The sequence below is a fragment of the Chelonoidis abingdonii genome, chromosome 1, assembly GCF_003597395.2.
Source record: "Chelonoidis abingdonii isolate Lonesome George chromosome 1, CheloAbing_2.0, whole genome shotgun sequence".
Lineage (NCBI taxonomy): Eukaryota > Metazoa > Chordata > Testudines > Testudinidae > Chelonoidis > Chelonoidis abingdonii.
This window is the reverse complement of record NC_133769.1, coordinates 216,658,978-216,682,091: the sequence shown is the minus strand read 5'-3', so window position 1 is coordinate 216,682,091 and position 23,114 is coordinate 216,658,978. Positions and strand designations below refer to the sequence as shown.

At 43.4% G+C, this 23,114-nt stretch overlaps 1 long non-coding RNA gene across 1 annotated transcript; it reads left to right on the top strand.

Annotated features, from left to right (window-relative positions):
• The first annotated feature begins 6,406 nt into the window (after positions 1-6,406).
• LOC142045813 (uncharacterized) lies at positions 6,407-22,090 on the top strand. Its single transcript, XR_012654692.1, has 3 exons — positions 6,407-6,498; positions 20,683-20,803; positions 21,922-22,090. It is a non-coding gene; the product is annotated as an uncharacterized LOC142045813 (long non-coding RNA).
• The last annotated feature ends 1,024 nt before the right edge of the window (positions 22,091-23,114 follow it).

The window sequence follows — 23,114 nt, the reverse complement described above, 5'->3', positions numbered from 1 at the left end:
CTTTGCCTGTTTAGTGTATCTATATCTACGTCCTCATCATTTTAGCTAGCTTTGATAAGGGGATTTTATTACAGTGTCAATAAGATTCTAATTATGCAATTTGAGATTGAAAATGTCAAAGTCTCCCTCTTTACTCCCCCAAGCCCAACCAGTGATTTTGGACCCGCAGTTTGTATGTATAAACATTTGTGCTTGCAAAAATCTGCTTATATAAATGATTTTAAATTTCCTGTTTGGGTTAGTGGTTACTGTTTGCAGTACTAATTCTGTCATTCACATGCTTGAGTTACTGTTTTCTTTTTAAAATAGGTGCTTATTTAGAAGCTGTTAATATGTGACCTTTTAAAATAATTTGGCAGGAAATCATTCTTTGACTAGTATTTCATTTACTTGCTGAAAATGACTGCTTTCTGTGAAAAGAGACCCATTTATCAAGAAGCATTACAGCTAGAAGACCCATAGATGAAGCTGAAGATTTAGGCCATGGCTACACTGGCGCTTTACAGCGCTGCAACTTTCTCGCTCAGGGGTGTGAAAAAAACACCCCCCTGAGCGCTGCAAGATACAACACTGTAAAGCGTCAATGTAAACAGTGCCGCAGCGCTGGGAGCACGGCTCCCAGCGCTGCAAGCTAATCCCCATGAGGATGTGGAGTACGTGCAGCGCTGGGAGAGCTCTCTCCCAGCACTGGCACTGCGACTACACTCACACTTCAAAGCGCTCCCACGGCAGCACTTTGAAGTTTCGAGTGTAGCCGTACCCTTAGAAGCTGTGAAAAGTGGTTAACTAGGAAGAGCATATTGCATATGTTTAAACCTAAAATAACCATATTTGAACCTAAATCACTGTCCACACAATAAATCATCTTCATTTCTCTCCTTAAATTAATGTGACCCTGATGAAGCAAAGAGCACTAAATAGATTATGTTGGCTATATAGGCCTTAGTAGTTCACTTTATCGCCATGAGCATTTATTTAGTTTACAAAGTAATTTATTGCTTCTTCCAATGGCTCAAGGGATTTTGAACATACATAGAATTCATTGTTTACTGATGAAATCTGTCGAAAGGTCTTTCAAATCTTTTCATTCAGTCTTCCTATCTTTGGTAATAACTGTGCTAAAACATGGTAGTATCCATGTTTATTGGTTGGTTTATATAATAGCTAATTCTATATTTAATCTCCTCTTACCAGAAATGTAAGTGTACTTCTACTATTGTACCATTAGCACATTCCTTTTTATGCTGATTGTCAGTCATTTGTTAGTTTACAATAGCAAAGGTGAAAGGTGCTGGATAGGCAGCTCTGGAAACCAAAACCATAATCCACAGAACAACTGCAACTGTAGCATAAGCAGTAGCAATGTGAACTTTCAGCACACTGCACTCTGTCCGAGTGCTCCAACCCTGTTTAAGAGAGTTTATTACTTCTGGGTGAAGATAAGTTAAAATGACGTCTACATTACAAACCATTACAGTGGCACTACAGCTGTGTGGTCTCCCATGTAGCTGCTCTATGCCGATGAGGGAGAGCTCTCCTGTCAGCGTAATTAAACCATCCCAAATGAGCAGCAGTAACTATGTTGGAGGGAGCGCATCTTTTTTCAGTGAAACTTATGTCGATCAGGGGTGTGTTTTTTCATACCCCTTGCCAACAAAAGTTTTACCGGCAAAACTGCTAGTGTAGAAATAGTCTTAGGCCTGGTCTACACTACGCATTTAAACCGAATTTAGCAGCGTTAAACCGAATTAACTCTGCACCCGTCCACACAACGAAGCCCTTTATATAGATATAAAGGGCTCTTAAAGCCAATTTCTGTACTCCTCCCTGACGAGGGGAGTAGCGCTGAAATCGGTATTGCCATGTTGGATTAGGGTTAGCGTGGCCGCAATTTGACAGTATTGGTCTCCGGGCGGTATCCCACAGTGCACCATTGTGACCGCTCTGGAAAGCAATCTGAACTCGAGTGCACTGGCCACGTAGACAGGAAAAGCCCCGCGAACTTTTGAATTGCATTTCCTGTTTGCCCAGCGTGGAGCTCTGATCAGCACGGGTGGCGATGCAGTCCCAAATCCAAAAAGACTCCACATGAACCAGACGGAGAACTGATCTATCACGTAGGGAAAAAACTCTACAAGCTCCGTACAGAACGATGCCAAAGCATTTGAAAAAATCTCAAGACAGAGGACAGCAGGATCAACCAGTGCTGAACAGTGACAAGAACGGCAAGCCAAAGAATCAAATGGACGTCCTTGGAGGAAGGAGGGGCACTAAGGGCGTCAGGCGTATCCCATTAGGTCGGCGGCCGCAGCTCATCCAAAGGAGGAGCAATATATTCTTGCTTGAGCTCCCAAGTGGCTTGAAGAGGTCAGAAACTTGTCCTGGGTGTGGTTCAGGGTATCGCGTAATGTACCCCCTCCTCCCCACTGAAAGAAAAGGGAAAAAAAAATCCGTTTCTCGCTTTTTCAATGTCACCGTAGTTCCTATGCCATGCTGTGGTAGACGCGTGCCGACATAGGTTGCTAACACAACATCCCCCCTCCTTGTCTAATGCCAAGACGGTACAAAGGCTGGGAAAGCGTCCATCAGCCCGTGAGTGCTCCTGGCTGGCCTCGGTGAGGGTCGGCCGGGCGCCTGGGCAAAAAAGAGGAAGACTCGCTGCGTCCAGCAGATGGTATAGAGAAGATTGGAAAACGTCCTGTGCAGTCACTGGGCTGACGCCTCCCCACACTTCATGCACATGAAGATTTATTACTGCCTGGACACACAGCAAGCTGCAGGCTGCCTCGCCCATTTGATCTCACTAAAAAGATCAGGTTCTTACCCTGAATCTCTATGACTGTCATCACAATAATGGGGGAATAACTGCCATGGTAGCCCAGAGAGTGGGGCAGAAGGAAGCAACGAGTGGGATTGTTGCAGGGCACGCCCTAGAATGCAGCAGCTATCATTCTGCGGATATCTGGGGCTCGACCTGGAGTGGCTGTCTCCGGTTCTCTAGAGACTCCCATATAGGCAGGACGACTCATTTTTAACAGAAACATAAAGAGAGGAATCGACCGCGGAGTCATCCCGAGTTTTGTCCATGTGCCCGCCAACCTCAGCAAGGCCACCAGACACCCATGACAGCGAAGCAAGAGGACAAAGGATGAGACCCTCAATCGGCCAGTTTCCAAGTGCAGACAGTACAAAAATGAGGTAACCGATCGCCAATTTCACATTAGCAGACGTAGATATAGGTGCGTAAACCATTCTGCACCTCAAAGCGAAGAAACTGGCTGGTAGCACTGCAGTTACGTGCTCTGTCAGCAGCATCCAGTTACACATACGGGACAGTGACACAAAAAAAAGCTAATGGCCAGTTGCCCAGATGGGCCTGCCAGGGCATCCAAGGAAAAAAGGGCGTGAAATGATTGTCTGCCGTTGCTTTCATGGAGGAAGGATTGAGTGACGACATTTACCCAGAATCACCTGCGACACTGTTTTTGCCCCATCATGCATTGGGATCTCAACCCAGAATTCCAATGGGCAGAGGAGACTGCGGGAACTATGGGATTGCTACGGGATAGCTACCCACAGTGCAACGCTCCGGAAATCGACGCTAGCCTCGGTACATGGACGTACACCACCGAATTAATGTGCTTAGTGTGGCCGCGTGCGCTCGACTTTATACAATCTGTTTTACAAAACCGGTTTCTGTAACATCAGAATAATCCCTTAGTGTAGACATACCCTTAGTTCAGTTTCCCTATCATTCAGGCCTCAATCTCTCTGATGGCAAAGTTGCCAGCTGACGGGAGGTATTTTTTAAAAAACGTATTCACTGGGACAGTGGTTTTCAAACTTTTTTCACTTGTGGACCCCTACAAAATATCAGATGGAGGTGTGTCAGCAGACCACAGGTTGAAAACCACTGCACTAGAAGATGGACAAAGACCCTCAATCCATTTCAAATAGACCACTGAGCAACAGACATCAGTGCATTTGGATCAGAGGTATCTAAAGATGAAAGGCTTTCTATCCACAACCAACTCTTTGAGCTGGTTCGTTCTTCTTCTGTGCAAACCCTTACAAACTTATAGCATCAAAAATGAAGATTACTAGAAATGCTCAGCAAAACTGAGCTAATGTACATTTGCAAGTTTTAAGGACTAAAAATTATAGTTACATACAATTTTAGACTGCAGATCTTTTCATTGAAAAGAAAAGGTCTTTGTTTTTATGTGAAATTTTAAGAGAGGATGTGTGATCTTAAGATTGAATCCTAAGAAATATTTCTGCCAGACCGGAAGCGTGAACACACCAAAAATTCTGCTCCTTTGGGAAATTAAAAACAAACAAATAAACAAAAAACCCGGAAAGGTAAAAAATGTGGAAATGAAGTTAACAGACACAGCCAATTCCCCATTGACATAACCGTTCACCTCATCTGAGTTATATCCTGCACTTGACCTTAACTTTGTCCCCTTGTTTTGTTTTGTAAAGGAATTATGCTGTTTGTATATTGTTTTATAGATACATTAAAAGTAAAGATTGCATTCTCTTTTTGTTATCTTTTTATTAAAAGAACTGTTGTCAGTAAAAGTTACATTCTTATCTTTGTTAGCAGTTTTGTGGTAGCTGTGTTACAGGGTAGGACAGAGACAGCTTTTGTTGGTGGACCATACAAGCTTTTGAGCTGCACAGAGCTCTTCCTCGGGGTCTGTGAAAGGAGATCAGAGTGTCTGAGCTAAATACAAGTTGGGACAAAATGGATAAGGCATCTTGGAGGTGATCACTTGAAATATAGTGGGCAATTGAGGGTTAGATTGTTATGAATAAAGGGACTGAAAAGGGCAATTAAGGGTATTAGGCAGTGTGGTGTGTTACAAATTGTTGTAATGAGCCATAAAACCAGTGTTCCTGCCAAGCGCGTGGTTTTTTGTGTCTACCAGAATTATGGATTTAAGCTCCCAGGCTCGCCTTTTGTTGGTGTTTTGGAGGTTTCCTTGGAGGGCAGGTATTGAAAGCTCAGCTATGGAGTAAGCACCTCTTGGGATCCACAGGTCCCATATATGCCTACCACTACAAGTGTTGTACCTCCTCCAGTGCACTAAATGCCTCAATGACAACTATGTGGGTGAAAGCAGACAACCCAGGCCCTCTGGCATGAACTCACATAGAAAGATGGCAAAATACAAAACCACCTTATTACACCAGGGTGAACGTTTCTCACAGAGCAATCACGCTCTCTCTCTGGCTCTAGTCTGAGGGGGAAAGTGCCCTGAGAAGAGACACAGCAGGTCCTAGAGGGGTCAGATGGGGGCTGAGTCCCAGAATAAAAGGGGTTGGTGTGTGCAGGTGGGGCAGTCAGTCAGTCCAGCCCTGTCAGTACACAGCACCCCACCCCCCGCGGAGCTCCCACCCACAGTGCCCTCACCACCACCCCAGTCCCTGGCAGCTGGAGCTGGAGAATCGCGGTGCTTGCAAAGAGGCAGCACCACCACAGGCCGTCCTGGGAGCATTGGGAGCAGTGAGCTTGTCTCCGGGGTTTGCGGCAGGGAGTAGACGTCTGTCTCATCTTACGTTGGGGTTACGTTCCGCAGTCAGCGCCTAAAGTGAAAATCACGTATAATCAAAATTACATAGCGTGTAATGGTGGGCGGAATCACCAGCACTACAGAAATAGTATTTAAATTATTTTTCTCTTTTTTTGTTTTTTTCTTGTTTTTGCCAACCGCGTAAAGCTGAAATCGCATGTGTTAAATGTGCCTAAGATGCGACAGACCTGTATTGTAATAAAATTGCTCCATGTACGACTGTTCTACTGGTAGCAGTTATTGATGTGGAAGGGATTGTAAGACGGCGGTATTGTAGTAAACTACTACCTGATGTAGCAAATGCCTACAGGTAGTTTTTTGCACTCTAATATACATATAGTATACAAAAAAGCTACTTTGCTCAAATAAAAAAAGGTCCTCACCTCCCCCCCCAACAAACTATTTTGCAAAGCACTGGTGTCTCAGTGCCACTGGAGTAACTGCTACCCCTGTTCCCCTGCCTGTCCCGGGTTTGCCCCCTGACGCCCACTGCCAGCGCCTCACCCCCTGGGCTTAACTCCGCCTCCTCCCCCCCCATTCCTGATTTTACCCTTTAGCCCCACCCCTAATGCTGCCTCCAGCTGCTTGACACCCCCCCCACCCGCCCGGTCAATTTCCACCCCCTGCTCAGATCCCGGCCACCCCCCTGCTCCGATTCGTCCCTTTGCCACTTTTTAACTCCCGTCAAAAGCAGCCCCCAGAATCCCACGGCTAACAAGGGCTGGGTGAAGGGCAGGGGCTTCAACAGATGTAGCGAGCATGCGCAGCTCATGTGCACATGCGCAGTACCCTCTAAATAGCACATCACTACGGAGAGCGATTTACTACACTGCACCTGGTGGGAGCGGGGAGGATCGTGCGCCGCTCCCGGAGCGGAGAGAGGAGCGCGGCGCGACGCGACGCGACCCAGCTGGGCCAGGTCTCTGCCCTGGGCTGCCGCTCTGCCGGGGCGGGAGGTTGGCGGGTGCGCTTGAGGGGCACCGGGGGTGTGTGGCGGGGCAGTGGGGGGCGAGCTGGGTGATGGGGGTTTGACATGTGGTACCTGGGCGGGGAGTGGCAGGCGGCGCCCGGGGGGGCTGCTTTTGACGGGAGTTAAAAAGTGGCAAAGGGACGAATCGGAGCAGGGGGGTGGCCGGGATCTGAGCAGGGGGTGGAAATTGACCGGGCGGGTGGGGGGGGTGGCAAGCGCCCAGACGCAGACTCAGAGACGCGTGATATACTGTAGACCTGGCGCCCCGAAAGTTCGGAGTTGGCGCTGCCTGAGTTTCTTTCTCCTTTTAGGGGGTTCGGTGTTTGGGAAAGTTTGCTGTGAGACTGCGGTTAGTTGAGGGAGCCTGTGTATGGTGTGTTGGGGGAGGCAGCTTGCAGTGCAGGCTGTCCGGGGGAGTGTTATGGGCGTTTCTTGTTTGATTTCTGTTCTGGCCCATTGTGCTGCTGAAAATCAACAAAGGGGGTGCCTGTTTTGAAGGCGGCAGCAGTAGAGTGTGACATGTGGGGGAGGGGGTTGCTTTTGCTCCCATTCTGTGTTCAGCAATTGTCTCTTTTGGGAGGTGAGAAAAAAAGATCCTTTCAGCTCTTCTCCCCTCCACCCCCCACAGTCATCTGATGACATAACTATAGATTGTTTTGTTGTTTTTGTTTTTTTTAAAAAAAACGGGGATTGCAGTGTTTGGGTCTGTCACTGTAGTTTTAGTACTGCATTCAGTTTTAGGCAGCTGGTTATCCGGACGATAGAGGGTATTTAAAGGAAGAGTGAAACCCAATGACTGTGGCTGGAGATCAATGAGGAAAGTTAGAAGTGTATATGTAATATGTGTGTAGATATGGTGGATGGATCCTCCTGTAGAGATTGCCTGACACTTCCCATTATAAGACCCTGTTTTTGGTTGTTTATAACCTTGCGGAACTTCAACTGTTTGGGTGGAAATTTTCCATTCTGGGTTGCAGCCTCAGGTTGTATTTTTTAAAAAACTTTGTTTTGTTTTGTTTTTTAATTTAACAAGGCAAGGAAAGAATATGTTGTTCTGCCCATGTTAAATTCTAGAGACCTCTTGTTTGGAAAGCTCAGCTATTCTCATGCTTTGGATTGAGGATTTGAAATTTGGCTTGTAATTGGCCTTTTTGTTAGAAATCTGCCTCTAGCTATCCCTGTTAACCACACATTTGGCCAGGTTATAAGCCTTTGAAAAATTGCAGTTAGCATATGCTTAGTAGGCACTTCTGAGATTTTTAGCTAAATTCCCTGAAGATTCTGTCCACACTAGGCACCCTTCAGGCAGCAGCTGAGCAGATGAACTTTTCCTGTAGTTGCAGCTCAGGGCTGCTGCAGGCCATGACAGGTCTGAGTTTTGGCATCTGAATATATTATTCTGTACTCTCATTGGCATCCTGATGAGCTCATGCAAATTGAAGGAGGAAGCTGTCAGATCCAAATGCAGAGGGGATAAGAGCAGGACTGCTGGGAATAGCTGATTGGGTTCAAGGACTGAAGACTGGCAGGGAGAGGGCTGGGGAACTGGGAGTTGAGGTTGGGGGGATTACTGGGGCTGGCTGGGCAAGGAGATTAGGGACTGCGAGTGAAGAGAGAAAAGAGGGAGGCAGGGGAGGTGGGACTGGCAGCTGTAGGTGTATGGAAACTGAGATCAGATGCAGAGACCCAGTCTGACTGGGGGAAAAAATTGGATCTGAGAACCCACAGGGCAGGAGAGGGAGATGTGGGGAGACAGATTTAGCAAGAATGGCCGAACAAAAGGATTGAGACAGGGAGATGAGAGAGCAGAACTAAGTGAGCACAACATTACAAATGTGTTCTCTCCATAAGGATGGAGTTTGTCTGAAGCAAGGAAATTAGGCAACAGTTGGAAATGGTGCTTTTGATTAAATGAGATGTGCAAAGGTCCAGGGGCTGGAAATGAATATTTTGACCTCCTGCAATCTGGCTTCTGTTTCCTTCACTCTGTCGGTGTATGACTTGTCAAGGACTTGATTTTTTTTCTGAGCCAAAGCTCAGATTCTCTGCTTTGTTCTTTTTGACTTCTCTACTGCTTTTCTGCTTGTAATCACATCCTCTTTAATGAAATACCATCCAGCCAAGGCTTCCAGGATGCTGTCTGCTCCTAGCTTAGTCTTTCTGCAGTCTCTTTCTTTAGCCTTCCACAGCTATCTCTGTGCCTTCTTCCATGTTGCCTCTTAAATTCCAGATAAACCCCTTGAAAAAGTGGTTTAGATGTAGAAAACAATAGAGCACTGGCAAAAGGGTGGATTGAATGACCTAATGTGTAACATTGCTGTCCCTGCCAGGTATTTTTGTTCATGTTCAAATGTTGGTAACTATTTAACCTTTTCAAATCTAATCTACTGTGCTAATAGGTCTTGTTAAACAAAACTCTGTTTTCAGTGTATGAGGTGTGTTTGGTCCTTCCCCCTTTGCAGTTGACTATTGATGGTGCTGCTAATTAAATTCTCTGTAGTGCTGTAGCAATCAGCAATATTGAGTTACTAATCAAAACTGTAAATTCCTCCCATAAAATCAAAATGTGTAGTATTTTGAAATTGGAATTTAGAGAACTGCATGCTAACTGCCTAAAATCCTACTGATTTTTGGTTTACTTAAGCGTTCATGCCCTGCTTTAAGCTATGGTAGTGTTGATTTGTGGTATTTCATGGTAGAGGTGACTGTGTTTCAAGGGTAGAGATGTGATTTTTGTTGTGCAGCTTGTAAAGTATTTATTATTCTAGATGGAGCTATAAATATGATTGGGTATACACTTGTAATATCAGGTAGGGACTGAGTTTGTTCCGTGTTTGTACATCACCTAACACAGTGTGGGCCTGGTCTATGACTAGGGTTTCTGGGTGCTATGGTTCTACAAATAATAACAATGCTGCCTCTTTCTAAACTATGGAAAAATACTTTTGACATAAAATGAGACTTCTCTAGCATACTTGGGTGGGATGGGAAAAGGGGTCTTGTTAAATTTGTTTGGTGAATTGTTCTAAAAGATCCAAATTAGCAAATTAAGGTTTCTGTATTAATTGCTAGTTCAAATAACAGTATTTAAATAGCAGAGGGGTAGCCGTATTAGTCTGGATCTGTAAAAGCAGCAGAGAATCCTGTGGCACCTTATAGACTAACAGACGTTTTGGAGCGTGAGCTTTCGTGGGTGAATACCCACTTCGTCAGACGCAGGTAGTGGAAATTTCCAGGACAGGTATATATATGTTAGCAAGCAAGCTAGAGATAACGAGGTTAGTTCAGTCAGGGAGGGTGAGGCCCTGTTCTAGCAGTAGAGGTGTGAAAACCAAGGGAGGAGAAACTGGTTCTGTAATTGGCAAGCCATTCACAGTCTTTGTTGAGTCCAGAGCTGATAGTGTCAAATTTGCAAATGAACTGAAGCTCAGCAGTTTCTCTTTGAAGTCTGGTCCTGAAGTTTTTTTGCTGCAGGATAGCCACCTTAATATTTAAATAGAGATTGGTAAACTATTTAATTGGAAATCCTGTAACATTTTTAGGCTAGTGATCAATCTATTTCAGTATAGCTTCTCCAGCAGTGGTCAGAATCAAATGCACCTTTTTCTTGTCAGTAAAATCATGCTACATGCAATCCAAGAATAAACTGTCATGGGGAAAGTTTCTTAACTCCAGCCATTAGAGTTTGGCCTTGTGCCCTATAGCATGAAGATTTATATCCCTTCCAAACTCTTAGTTTGTTAGGATTTTTTATGAGTTTGGAGGGTGTGGGATGTTGTTTCCTATTGCTGTAATGCTGGATATCTGTTATCTATATGGAAATGTCTAATCCTTTTTTAGATCCTGCTAAGCTCTTGGACTCTGTGGCAATGAGTTCTATAGTCTAATTTCAGGTCTCAGCTTATGCTAACCTTATTCTATGTCTAAATCCTTAGCTTAAATAAAATTTCAACCGCCTCTTCTGTAACATTCATCGTCTTAGCCATATCTCAGTAAGACAATTTAACACCTGAAGAAGGAATCCTCTTTGGCTGAAAACTTTAGTACTGTTATCACGACTCAAAAATATATGTCTGCCCATCAGCTGCTTGGTATCGGATGAGGCTTGTGGGGGGGGCAGTACCAGCATGATTCAGAGGGAAAGCCCTGCTGAGAAGTTCAGCCTCCTTGCACCTCCCCAAGTGCTTGCTGGTAAAGGGGTGGTGCTGGGATTTTTACCAGGGTGCTGTTCACTGACTCTGCTTGGAGTCTCTAGCTTTCATATCAACCTTTGGATTGTAGATGTTTCAGCTTCTAGCTACTTGCTGAAGGGGAGAGAGAGCTTTTGGTTTCTCCTTTCCCTATTCCTGATCCTCGAGACTCTGGGCTGCTGCAGGGAGTGAGAGGGAAACGAGGTCTCTGCTATTGCCCTGGTCTCTTTCTTTCTTTTCTGTTTCTTTTCTTTTTTTTTTTTTTAAATCCTTGTGGATAATTCTTGTGCCTGTTTTCTGCCTCTTCCCTAGCTACAGCTGAAATGAACAGAATTCTGTTGTTCATTCCTTACTGAATAATAGCCATGAAACTGACTAGTCTTGCTAATGTCATTGTGCTGTTGCTCAGCAAAGCTGTGAGCAGCAACAACAGAGGCAGTGAAGTAGTTTGGAGACTTAGTAAGGCAACACCACATGAGTCTACTTTTGGTTTCCAGTTGGGAGACTTTCTTTGCAAATCATAGGGCTAGATAGGTAAATTTTTAAAATGAAAGCTTAAATTTTGTGGAAATTGATATTAGGTGACAAAGACACCGTGAAAAGCTTTTCACTTTTGATTCAATTTTCTCAAACCATTACTATAATTTTCATAGTATCTACAAATATGTCTCTTCCCCATGTTATTGAGACAGACTTTTGCGTTTAATGACTTATTAAATTAATTTCACTGCAGTGTTAAATTTATCAAGTGACTTTAGTGGGTGTAAAACACTTTACTGACTCAGATCTTTTAAAGCTAATTTTAAGTAGTATATTAGAATTTTTTTTAAAAGTTCTGTGACACTGTAGCAGCTTGGATTGTTCTCTGTAAATGGTTTGTCTTACATTCTCTGTTTGCATGTTTTATATTCAGAGAGAAAACGTGTATTGTACTAAACTTCAACAATTATTTCAAACAAAAGGAAGTGAAATGTAAATGGAAACTTTTTCTGTAAAGAGGATACTGTTTTTAATGGCAGCTGCAGTGCTTTATCCCACAGTGTTGGAAGTGTATGGAAAAATCATTTAAACTATACCTTGATGCAAAAATGGGAAGAACTGCTTTGGCACTCAATTTAAAAACCTTGCCGCATGATTCCATTACTGCAATTCTAGTGACTTTTGTAGCATTGTACTTGACTGTCTAAAACTGGAAACAAACACAAATTACATAACTTCATGAAACTAGGCACTTTATTTTCAAGTTTAAGCTTCAGCCACAATGGTTCATTTCTCTTTATTGACTAACGGCTAAGAGAGTATGGTAGGGATACACTGTGTGTGGCGGGGGATGGTACCTAAAGTAAATTCCTCCTCCATGCGATGGCAGGTAAATATTTTTAAGATGTCACTTAAATAGTGTGTCCATTTTTTTTCCCCCTCTTGTACTTTCACAGCCCTGCTAGAACTGTTGGCCCCCTTTGGAGACAATGGTAACGACCAAGGTGTGCTGTCAGTTATTTTCCATCCATAATGACTGTGGCAAGGGAAGTGGCCCATTGCCACAGCCACCCAAGCACACTGTCATAGAATTACACATGTTGGAAGAAAGGATTCAGTCCTATCAGGTTGAGACATTAGTTCAGAATTCAAAATGTTACAAGACTTTAGATAATGGGTGATTAGTCTAAATAGAGATGATGCTTTTAGCATTTTAACTTTCAGACATCGTAGCAGTAACCTGTAGTAAGCTTGCTTCTCTTTTTAAATGAATGAGCTTCTCTATACCAGAGGATGGAAGGCTGTAATTGAACTGCTTGTATTGCATCAGTTTAAGCACAAGTGTTTGAGTCCACACTTGCAGAACTCTTGCAGGTTTGCCCCTATTTGAGGTATCTCTTTTCTAAACAATGGCAGTTGATTTATTGTGTTAGTGCCTACAGGCCGAACTGTGCTAAGTGCATAAGAATGGCCATACTGGGTCAGACCAAAGGTCTATTTAGCCTGGTATGTCTTCTGACAGTGGCCAATGCCAGATGCCCCAGCGGGAATGAACAGAATAGGTAATCCATTGAGTGATCCATGTCCTGTTGCCCATTCCCAGCTTCTGGCAAATAGAGACTCCAGACACCATCCTTGCCCATCCTGGCTAATAGCCATTGATGGACCTATCCTCAATAAATTTATCTAGTTCCTTTTTGAACCCTGTTATAAGGTTGACCTTCACAACATCCTCTGGCAAAGAGTTCCACATTTTGACTGTGTGTTGTGTGAAGAAAAGTATTTCTTTTGTTTGTCTGAAACCTGCTGCCTGTTTAATTTCGTTTGGTGACCCCTAGTTCTTGTGTTATGAGAAGGAGTAAATAACACTTTCTCCACACCAGTCATTATTTTATAGACTATCATATCCCCCCTTAGTCGTCTCTTTTCCAAGCTGAAAAGTCCCAATGTTATTAATATCGTATGGAAGCTGTTCATAACCCTAACCATTTTTGTTGCCCTTTTCGGAACTTTTTCCAATCCCAATATATCTTTTTTTGAGATGGGGCGACCACATCTGCACACAGTATTCAAGATATGGGCCCACCATGGATTTTACTGTACAAATATGTCACAAAAAGTGAGTCCAAGCTCAATTTATAAACTAATAGCTGGTGCTTAGCTCACAGTTCAGTGCAGAACTACTGGATGCAGTGCCTTCTGGGAGACTTCAGAAGGCTACTGTGGAACAACAAATCATTCATCGTATGATGGAAGGAATGCTTTGAAGATCTCCTGAATTGACTTCGATGTTGAATAAAGCATCTTTGACTTAATCCCTCAATATCCCATGCAGGACGATCCTGGAACCACCCACATTTGTTGAGATAAGAAAAACCATCAAACAGATGAATAAAAATAAGGCATCTGGACTTGGCGGAATTTCCACCGAAATCTTCAAAGGAGGAGGAGAAGAACTGGCTCACCACCTTCACGCCCTAATCCAAGATCTGGAATTCAGAAGAAATCACAGCCAACCATAGGAATGCCATGATTTTGACTATTTTCAAGAAAGGAGACAACTCCAATTGTGGGAATTATCAAGGAATCACCCTGTTGTCCACCTATGCAAAGATCCTCACCAGAATTCCCCTCAATAGACTGTTCCTTCTTGCTGAGGAAATTCTCAAAGAATCACAGTGCAGATTTAGACCATCTCAAGGTATCACTGACATTCTTCACTGCTCGCCATCTTCAGGAAAAGTACAATAAACAGCATCAGCCTCTGTACATTGACCTCATTAACTTCATGAAAACATTTGATTCCATCAACCATGAGGCTCTGTGGAGAATTTTTGTCAAATTTGTTTGTACACCAAAATATGTTACTGTCCTTCAACTCCCCCCACAACAACATATCTGTGATGGTTGTCATAGTGAATCTGAAACAGACTCCTTTCTAGTCAAGAAAGAAGTCAAGCAAGCTTGTCATCGCTCCAGACCTCTTCTCCATCTTCCTTGCTGTCATCCTCCTCATCACTGATGAGTTCCCCTCCAGACTTGATATCTAATACAGAATGGATGGCAAGCTGTTCAACCTCAATTGCCTCCGATCCAAGGCACAGACTATTATTAAATCAGTCATGGAACTTCAGTATGCAGACAACTGTGCACCCACTCAGAAGAAGATTTTCAAAAAACAGTTGACATCTTCTCTGAGGCCTGCAACCGAGTGTCTCTCACCAGACCAAGAAAAAGAAAGTGCTTTACCAACAGGCTCCGAACGACCAGGATCCTGCTCCCACAATAAAGATAAAGGGACCTTGGAGAATGTTGAGCAATCCCCCTGCAGTCATCTGTCACAGAAAGCTGACATTGACAAGGACATTCAGCAGTGCCTCCAATGTGGCAGTGCAGCTTTCGGATGTTTTAAGAAAATGTCTCATGACATCAATAACAAAACTAAACTTCTTGTGTACCAAGCCGTTGTCATCCTTGCTCTCGTGTACAATACCAAAACCTGGGTCACATACAGTAGGCACCTCAAGGCTCTTGAAAGATATCATCAGTGGTGCCTCTGCAAGATCTTCTGAGTCAAGCGGGATAACTGACGCACGAACATCTGCATTATGTACCAAGCCAAAGCTTCCACCACTGAAGTGATCATCATCAGCCACCAACTCCATTGGGCTAGTCATGTTCTTTGAATACCAGACAATTGACTCGCAAAGCAGGTCACATTTTTCACAACTGAGTCATAGCCAACAGACGAAGGGAGGGCAGAAAAAGTGCTTCAAAGACACCCTCAAAGCCAATATTAAGAAGTGCTACATTCACATACACTTATGGGAAACCTTAGCTCTTGACAGATTAAAAGAGAGAAGTACCTTGTGGCAAGGGTCCCAGCATTTGGAGACCCAACAAAGACAGAGAAACAGGGAAGGAGGTAAGAATGTGCCACAGCCCAATTCAACAATCTTAATCCACCCCTTCTACCAGGAAACATCTGTCCTAACTGTGATGAGATGTGTGGATCCCAAAGTGGTCTCATTAGCCATCTGTGGTTGCACCAGCAGTAGCCGGCTATCATTTCTTGAAAGACAATTCTCCTTGAACTCCAAGGGATCGCTGGTGACTGTGGAACTATAGTGGGAGGATTAGTTGAATTATATTATCTAAATGGCATCCACATTGGCACTAGAATACTTCAGTCTGTAGCATAGTCTATTCAAAACAGTATTTAGCACACATGTGAATCAATTGGAGTGCTTTTGTGTGTGTGCATTTAAAATTCTACCTGGAACAAACAATAGTTGGCACAGTAAATGTCTAGTGTAGACAGGGATAATGTGGGAGTTTCCATGCATGTGTATTTTAAACATATGCATCACTTAGATCTGGGGGGAAAATAGCTGTTTAGAAAGCTTCAGTTTTCTTTTCTCGTCATATGGCTGATCCTTTTGTGTTTTATTTTAGAATTTAAAGGGCTATGAACATCTATTGTGACTATTTTGTTTATTTGACTATTGTAAGTTTTGCATCTTTGTCTTATTTTTTAAATTCAGTTTTCAAACATGACAAAACATAAAAGAAAATGTTTAGGCTTTCTGTACTTATTATATGATGAGCAGATGAAATGCCCATGTCTAACTTTTGCCTGGCTGCTATTCCATGCATTTCAGTATTTACAGTTGCTAATTTCAGTGGACTGGAAAAATCCCATAAGTACTTTGCTTAGTAATCTTATCCTATGTGCCTTGTTTCTGGGAGAAAACAGGCAAGGCAAGAACTTGTTTCTAAACTTGCTGACAATGCAGAACACATAAGACAGTATTCATTTTCAAATTTCTCTTGTTTAGTGTGGTACTTAACACTGGAGAGAAATTTCCTTCTCACCCTTTCCTGGGTAATTTCCCTAAACTGAACGAGCTGAAAGTCATTCTGTGTACGCTAAGGAAACACTAAATATACTGTAATTCTGATTTAGATCAGAATCATCTTTTTTTCTTGTTCCTAAATAGATTAGTTTCTTCACAAAAGTTCTTTTTCACATCGTTATCACAAATGCAGTCTATGTATTTATAATGTTCATGAAAAGTCAAACTAGTAAGTGAGAGATTATCCAGGATATTTCCAGCCACACTGTAGCTGAGGTCTAGCCTGACACGAGTAATTAATGCATGGAGAAAGAATTAGGGAGGTAAATGAATGATTGGGCTAAAAACAGATCATTTATGCTAATTAAGGTAAGCAAATAGGTTAGTAGGCTAAGAAGACAGAATGCGTGAGCCAACTAAGGCCTTGGCTACGCTGGCGCTTTACAGCGCTGCAACTTTCTCTCTCAGGGGTGTGAAAAAAACACCTCCCTGAGCGCTGCAAGATACAGTGCTGTAAAGTGCCAGTGTAAACAGTGCCACAGTGCTGGGAGCGCTGCTCCCAGTGCTGCAGGCTAAACCCCATGAGGATGTGGAGTACGTGCAGTGCTGGGAGAGCTCTCTCCCAGCGCTGGCGCTGCGACCACACTCACATGCTTTGAAGTTTCAAGTGTAGCCATACCCTAAGATAAGAACACCACCTAGGCAACTGTTTACTATGAACTACATCAGGGGTTGGCAGCCTTTCAGCACTGGTGTGCCGAGGCTTCATGTATACACTCTAATTTAAGGCTTTGCCTGCTGGTAATACATTTTAACATTTTTTAGATGGTCTCTCTATAAGTCTATAATATATAACCAAACTACTGTTATATGTAAAGTAAACAAGGTTTTCAAAATGTTTCAGAAGCTTTATTTAAAATTAAATTAAAATGCAGATCTTATTAGTTTAGTGTGATCCTTGCCTGCCCTGCATGCCATCAAAAATCGGCTTGCGTGCAACAGGTTGCCGACCCCTGAACTAGATAATGAGGGACAAAATAAGTTAGGCTTGTAGAGATGAGGTAAAGAGAGTCGAAACATGGGAAGTGTGTGGACAGAGCATGCGGTATAGGAATTGGTTCCTGCTAAGAAACCAAGCCAAGGCTGCTACAGTGTCACAATTGAAAAACAAAAACAAAAAAACCCCACAATTCTAATAATCTGCTTTAAAAGATCTGAGTCAGTAAAATATTTTACACCTATTGGAGTCGCTTGATAAACTTAACACTATAGTTAAAATAATTTACAGAGGTCGTTAAACTTGGAAGTCTGGCTCAAGCACATGAGGAAGAGAACATATTTGTAGCTCATACTTCCTACAAGCCACCATCTGGAGCTAAACAAAACTGTTTTACCTTTCTAAAAAATGTCTTGTCAAACACTGGGGTACTATTGTTAGCGATGGGAGAACTACAATGGGTGCATTTGGATAATATCTATGGGCCAAAATGGACAACTGGGGAAAGGGCTGTATGATTTTAAAAGTTTATGGGTCTATAATGCATTATAGAAAGGCACCTTTAAAAGGTGGTGGCATATAAATGAGTCTGGGGCTTTTAAGTGAGACTGGAAAGTTGTGGAATATAAACAAATCTGGGGTTTTTCACAGTCAAAACAATTGTATTTTAGTAGGCCTAGAATGTATGGTGGGCATGCGTATAAGTAGAACCTAGCTGTTTTGGTGGTGAATAATAAATAACACCCAACACCCCAGCCTGAAGTAAGTATCTCTACTATAGAATCATTTGAAAAAGGTGCTTTACAGAAACCGTAGAGCCAGAAGAAAGATTGTGGCAACCGTACTGGGTGGCACAGGAGTTGGGGTGTCCCTATGGAATTCTGAAAACATGAGGAATTAAACCTTAAAATTAACTGAGTGAGTAATGAATTTGGTTTAGCTATTTTAAAAAAAGGAGGGATTAGTTCTTTAACCTTGCAGCAGGAAGCATTGATCATTCGGAATGTGTGCAAACTCCACTGTGGAAACTATGAAATTACAGTGTTTGCAACTATATGAATTAATTGAATAATAATGTTTCTCAGGCAATTGCATGCAGCATATATGGTTCCAAACTTGTTATGTATGTAAATCGAGGAATAGAAAAGAGAAAGCAGGGGGAGTGATCAAGGCTGTTAAAACAGCACAGTTATCTAGACCACTATAGCGGGGTGGTTACCCTGGGAGAGGGCTCAGGGCTAGGAGAAAAAGCCCAAGCTGACTGGGGAAGGAGCTACACCTGGACCATGCCCCAATCTGGGCAGCTGGGCCTTATAAGAAGGTCAGAGCAGGCAGAAGCTGAGCAGAGTCTCTCCTCTAGCTGTGGAGAGAGACCGGCCTGGCTGTGGAGGAATAAGAGGGTACCTAGGAGTGAAGCAGGGCTGGGGAGGAGCCAGAGGACCAAGGGAGCTCCAGCCTGGTGACTCCTCAGGCTGCAGGCCCTGGTCCCAGGCCCGTAGAGGTACTGGGTGGTAGAAGAAGGCAGCAGGTCAAACCCCCTTGCCTGTGATGAGTGGCTTTTATACTACAGTCTGCCCCAGTGAGTGGACTAGGTGAGGACTGACAGTATCGCAGACTGAGGTGAGGTGGGGGTAGTGGGTGGGAGTTTCCTAAGGAAGGGAGACCCACAGAGATTGTTGGGGTATTGCCAGGGGGCAGCACCTCAGAGAAAATGGGCACTGGAATCTGGGAGGGGGCATGGAGCCCAGTTGTGGCAGATCACCGGCCTACAGAGGGCGCTCCGGGCTGGAAATTGAGCTAATTCCCTGAGAGACCAGTAGGAGGCGCCACAGGGGTGAGTCCACACCCTTACAACCACACTAGTGGAAAAAGGAATTGGTAATATTGGGGAAGAAAATTTTGCAAAGTTAGAAGATCCTGGACCTTGGACACCACTCACAATTAATAACTCAATGGTGCTGATGATTGCTATTCCAAAATGGACAGTGAATCCTAAATAATTGATGATGTGAACAGTATGGCACAATAGTGAATGGGACCTACAAACAATATTATCCCAATGTAAGATAGCTACGCAAGGACAAGGTGAAATAAACACAGCCTGCTGTGAACGATGGTTCAGATAGTGTTTGGCACAGATGAACCTGACCACAAGCTGTGGAGGTTGGACCTGACTAGTCATTGGAGAGTGAAGGAGGTGGTACGGCTTGGGCACAGTATGTGCTCTGAGATATCACAACTGTTAAGCGTGGACAACATCATGCCAGGGGAGCCTGGATGGGACTTTGACTGAACCTCATCTATCTGACTTGGATTGGGAGAATGCAACAGTCAATGACAGCCATCACCAAATGGGAATGACTGATGCTGCGGGATAATAAACCTAACAAAAAAGAGCACAAAATCAGGAATATAATGCAAATGAAATGAATGCTAATATAAAAAGACAGAATCAGGGGAAAGTAGCTGAACCCTGGCGTGGCATCAGTAATTAACACTTGGAGGGAGGCCTTATTTCTTGGATGATAGAATTAGGGAGTTAAATGAATTATCAGGCTCAAAACAGAAAGTTTGCGCTAAATGAGATAAGCAAATACGCCAATAGTCTAAGGAGAAAGAATGCATTACCTAACTAAGATAAGAGGAAGAACACCCAGGGAACTATTTACTATGAACTAGATAACAAGGGACAAAATAAATTAGGAATGTAGAAATGAGGTAAAGAGGAAGTCAAAACTTGCAGTGCGTGGGTGGAGCATACATACAGGGATTGGTTCCTCCTAAGAAGTCAAGCCAATCTTAAAATGTATGACGCAATGCTTAGTCAATGCATTGAAATATGTAATATATGTAGAGGGAGAAGTTTCTGTGTAACTTTGGAGCTGTGGTGTATCCTGCATCCATCCCCCCCACGTCTGAGTCTGATCAACTCAATGTAGCACTGCTGAATGCCAAGTAAAGATAACTGAGTGACGAAGGCTGGAGTTGAGATGACTTTTTGGGAAGCCGAGTGGAAAGAGTTCTTGAAGAGAATCCTAACACACAGACATACCTATTATGAGATGTGAAATCATTCTGAACTCTAAAAAGTAACTATATAAATATCAGTATTAGGAATTTATGGAGATATTACGCACTATTGAGGGAATGTGGTAGAATCTATATTTGAATAGTTGAAAAACATACAAAAAATTAGTTATACCTATTATGTGATTAAAATCTATGTGCAGGTAATGTAGGTCATTTTGGGCCTTAGATAATTTTTTGCCTTTCAGATAGTCAAATCTCGGTTTCCTAACTCAATGAAAAGAGAGTTGTACATTTATCCTTCAATCCAAAGGACTTAATGACTAATATCAGATATAGACTGGCATACTTGGAGACTGAAAGCTTGTATACAGATGCCTTGACCTAAATTGGAAAATCCCTAAGAGGCTTTGTTTTTTATGTTGGGACTGGGAAGGAGAGAGAACATGAAAAGGGCTCCAAGTAAGAGGGAAAGAAAAATACAGGAATGATGGATATTTTTTTTATACAGTATGTAGCTTTTTTAACTTTAGGATAGGACAGGTCTTGGGTCTTGATCCTGTGATTTCTTGTGTGTGGACAGACTTCTGCCTTTGCAGTGGAATTGCTTTTTGTACACTGTGCTCAAGAGCTGTCGTCCACCTAGACAGAAGAAACTGCAGGATCAGAGCCTTGGACTGTACACGAGGAAAAATCATCCACTGGTAAGTAGGGAAACTTGCAGAACGTAGTGCCCTTGCTGTTGATTAGATACACAACAGAGGCTTCAAACTCTCATCTTAATGTATTTCTGTCATAGATTCAGATTCTGAAGGTAACCTACCTAATAAGCAATGATATAACATTGTCTTAAACCGAAAAGAGCTCTGAGTAGGTAACAATATCTATTCTCTCAGTGTAGCATTAACTTCAAACAATGTTGTTCTTTGAATGGCAGACGTGTTTTCCAGGTTAGTGAACAGCCCTGAGTGGACTTGTATTCTAGATCAGGTGTGTTTGGACCTAGCACACCAGAGCTGGAGACTTTTTTCCTGCAATGGTACCTATCAGGATGGCGCATGCACCTGAAGACTCCTTGTGGCCTCTCCCAAGACTATATAGAGTAGTGCCATGCTGATGCCCCTTCAGTTCCTTCTTACTGCCAGTTGCCTGAGTTGAAGCTCCCCGTCTAGGTTTTGCTCCGTGATTTTTTTTTTTTTTTTTCTGTGCATTAGTTAGATATTGAGACTCTGTTAGTATAAATAGCAGGTAGAACCTGCAGTTTAGTGTTTTTTGTTTTTGTTTTTTTTGTTAGTTTAGGTAGTTTTATAGTTAGTGTCTGGTGCTGAGCACACATGTTATGCAGCATTCCCCAGCTTTCAAACACTGCCCATTGTATGGGATCTCTTTTTGCAGTAGTGACCCCCACATATGCTGCTTACTGTGCTTTGGTAAAAGACATTTTAAATAAAAGTTTAGTGTCCCTTTAAATATAAAGAACATGCATTTCTAGAGAACTATGCCTGAAGAAGCACCTAGTGGATCAGTCTGAGGCCTACTTCAGGACTGGGACCCTCTTTTGACCACTCGGTCTGTCACCTGCAGGCATCCTCTACTTATATGGGAGTTTTGGACAGACCCCCTAGACCCTTCCTAAAGAAGGGGCAGGTTTCATTCGTCATCTGCTGGGATCCCTCAAAAGAGGAAGCACAAAACAGATCAGAGCCATCTGAAACTGAAAAGAGATCCATCCTCCTCTTTGTTGAAGACAGGATCTCAATGTTGTCGAGACCTAAGGATTCAGTTTGACAGCTCAGCTCTACCCTATGTCTCCCTAGTACAGAGGCAGGAGGATCCTTGTACCCTTCTACTGACTCTACAACCGGCTGTGAGATGGCTGTCTAGTCCCGTCCCTGTGCGTGCTGCTGTGATTGTGTCACTTTTGGTACCGACAACCCCACCAGCATATCCAGCAGCCACAGACTTGCTCTATCTGTACCAGACTCTCCAATGACACGGGGTAGGTGTAGTATTAGTACCTCTGGTATTTCCTGGCCCCCGACCTCTCCTGCTTTGGGACGGAGATGACTAGTGCTGACAGCTTCAGTACTGATGAAAAACCAGCTGTACGTGTACCTGCTGGGCTAGCACTGATACCGTACTCGGTCCTGTGACCTCTGTACTGAGGGGTTCATTGAGTAGGGACTTACTGTGTCTTATTCACTGGCAGCGGACCTTTTCTTAGTACCAAACACTTCTATTAGGACTTCAACCTCTTGAAATGCACTTGTGGTATCGACTGTGGTTCTGCCACTTCTACTGACCAAGCCCTTCTCCCAATGGACAAGTTGGGTAATCCAGTGGTTTCACTGGATTGGGCGCCATCAATGCCCACTGCTTACTGAGAGGCTTCCTTCTATTCCAGTTCTTGAGTCCTGCAACTCATCTGTCACTGCACTGAAAGATTGCGCAAGTCATCCAAATGTGCAGTTGAAGGACAACATTGGTACTGGAAGCACAACTGCTCTATGGCAAGAATAGGCCATCCTGGCTGAGTGTGTCTTGGCTTCCTACATGCTATACTCTTACAGTGGCCTCGGTGGGGTATTCCTTGCTCCCACAGATCTAGCTCTCTGTCTCCAGCCAAAGGGAATATTGGTTGACCTTACAAAATTGGCTACCCTCAGAATGACCTCTGCAAATTTAGGATGCTGCTTGTCTTCCTGAACCACCTCTGGATGAGCCCTTGCTGGCGGATTAACTTTTCCCTTAGGGGGTTCCATCAGTTGTAGAAATTCCGTCCTTGTCCTCTTCGGATGACTCAGTGGTCTTAGGTTCCGGTGAGTCTCCACTCCCAGAGGATTTTAAATCCTACCAAGACCTATTTAGGAGACTGGCTACAGCTTTGGGTTTCCAAGCTTGGCTGGTATGGGGAAAATATCTACAAGTTATTTGACATCCTTTGGGCAATGACTCCAGGAAGGACAGACTACCTGATTAATGACGTTGTCTTTCGGTGTACAACAAATTTACTGT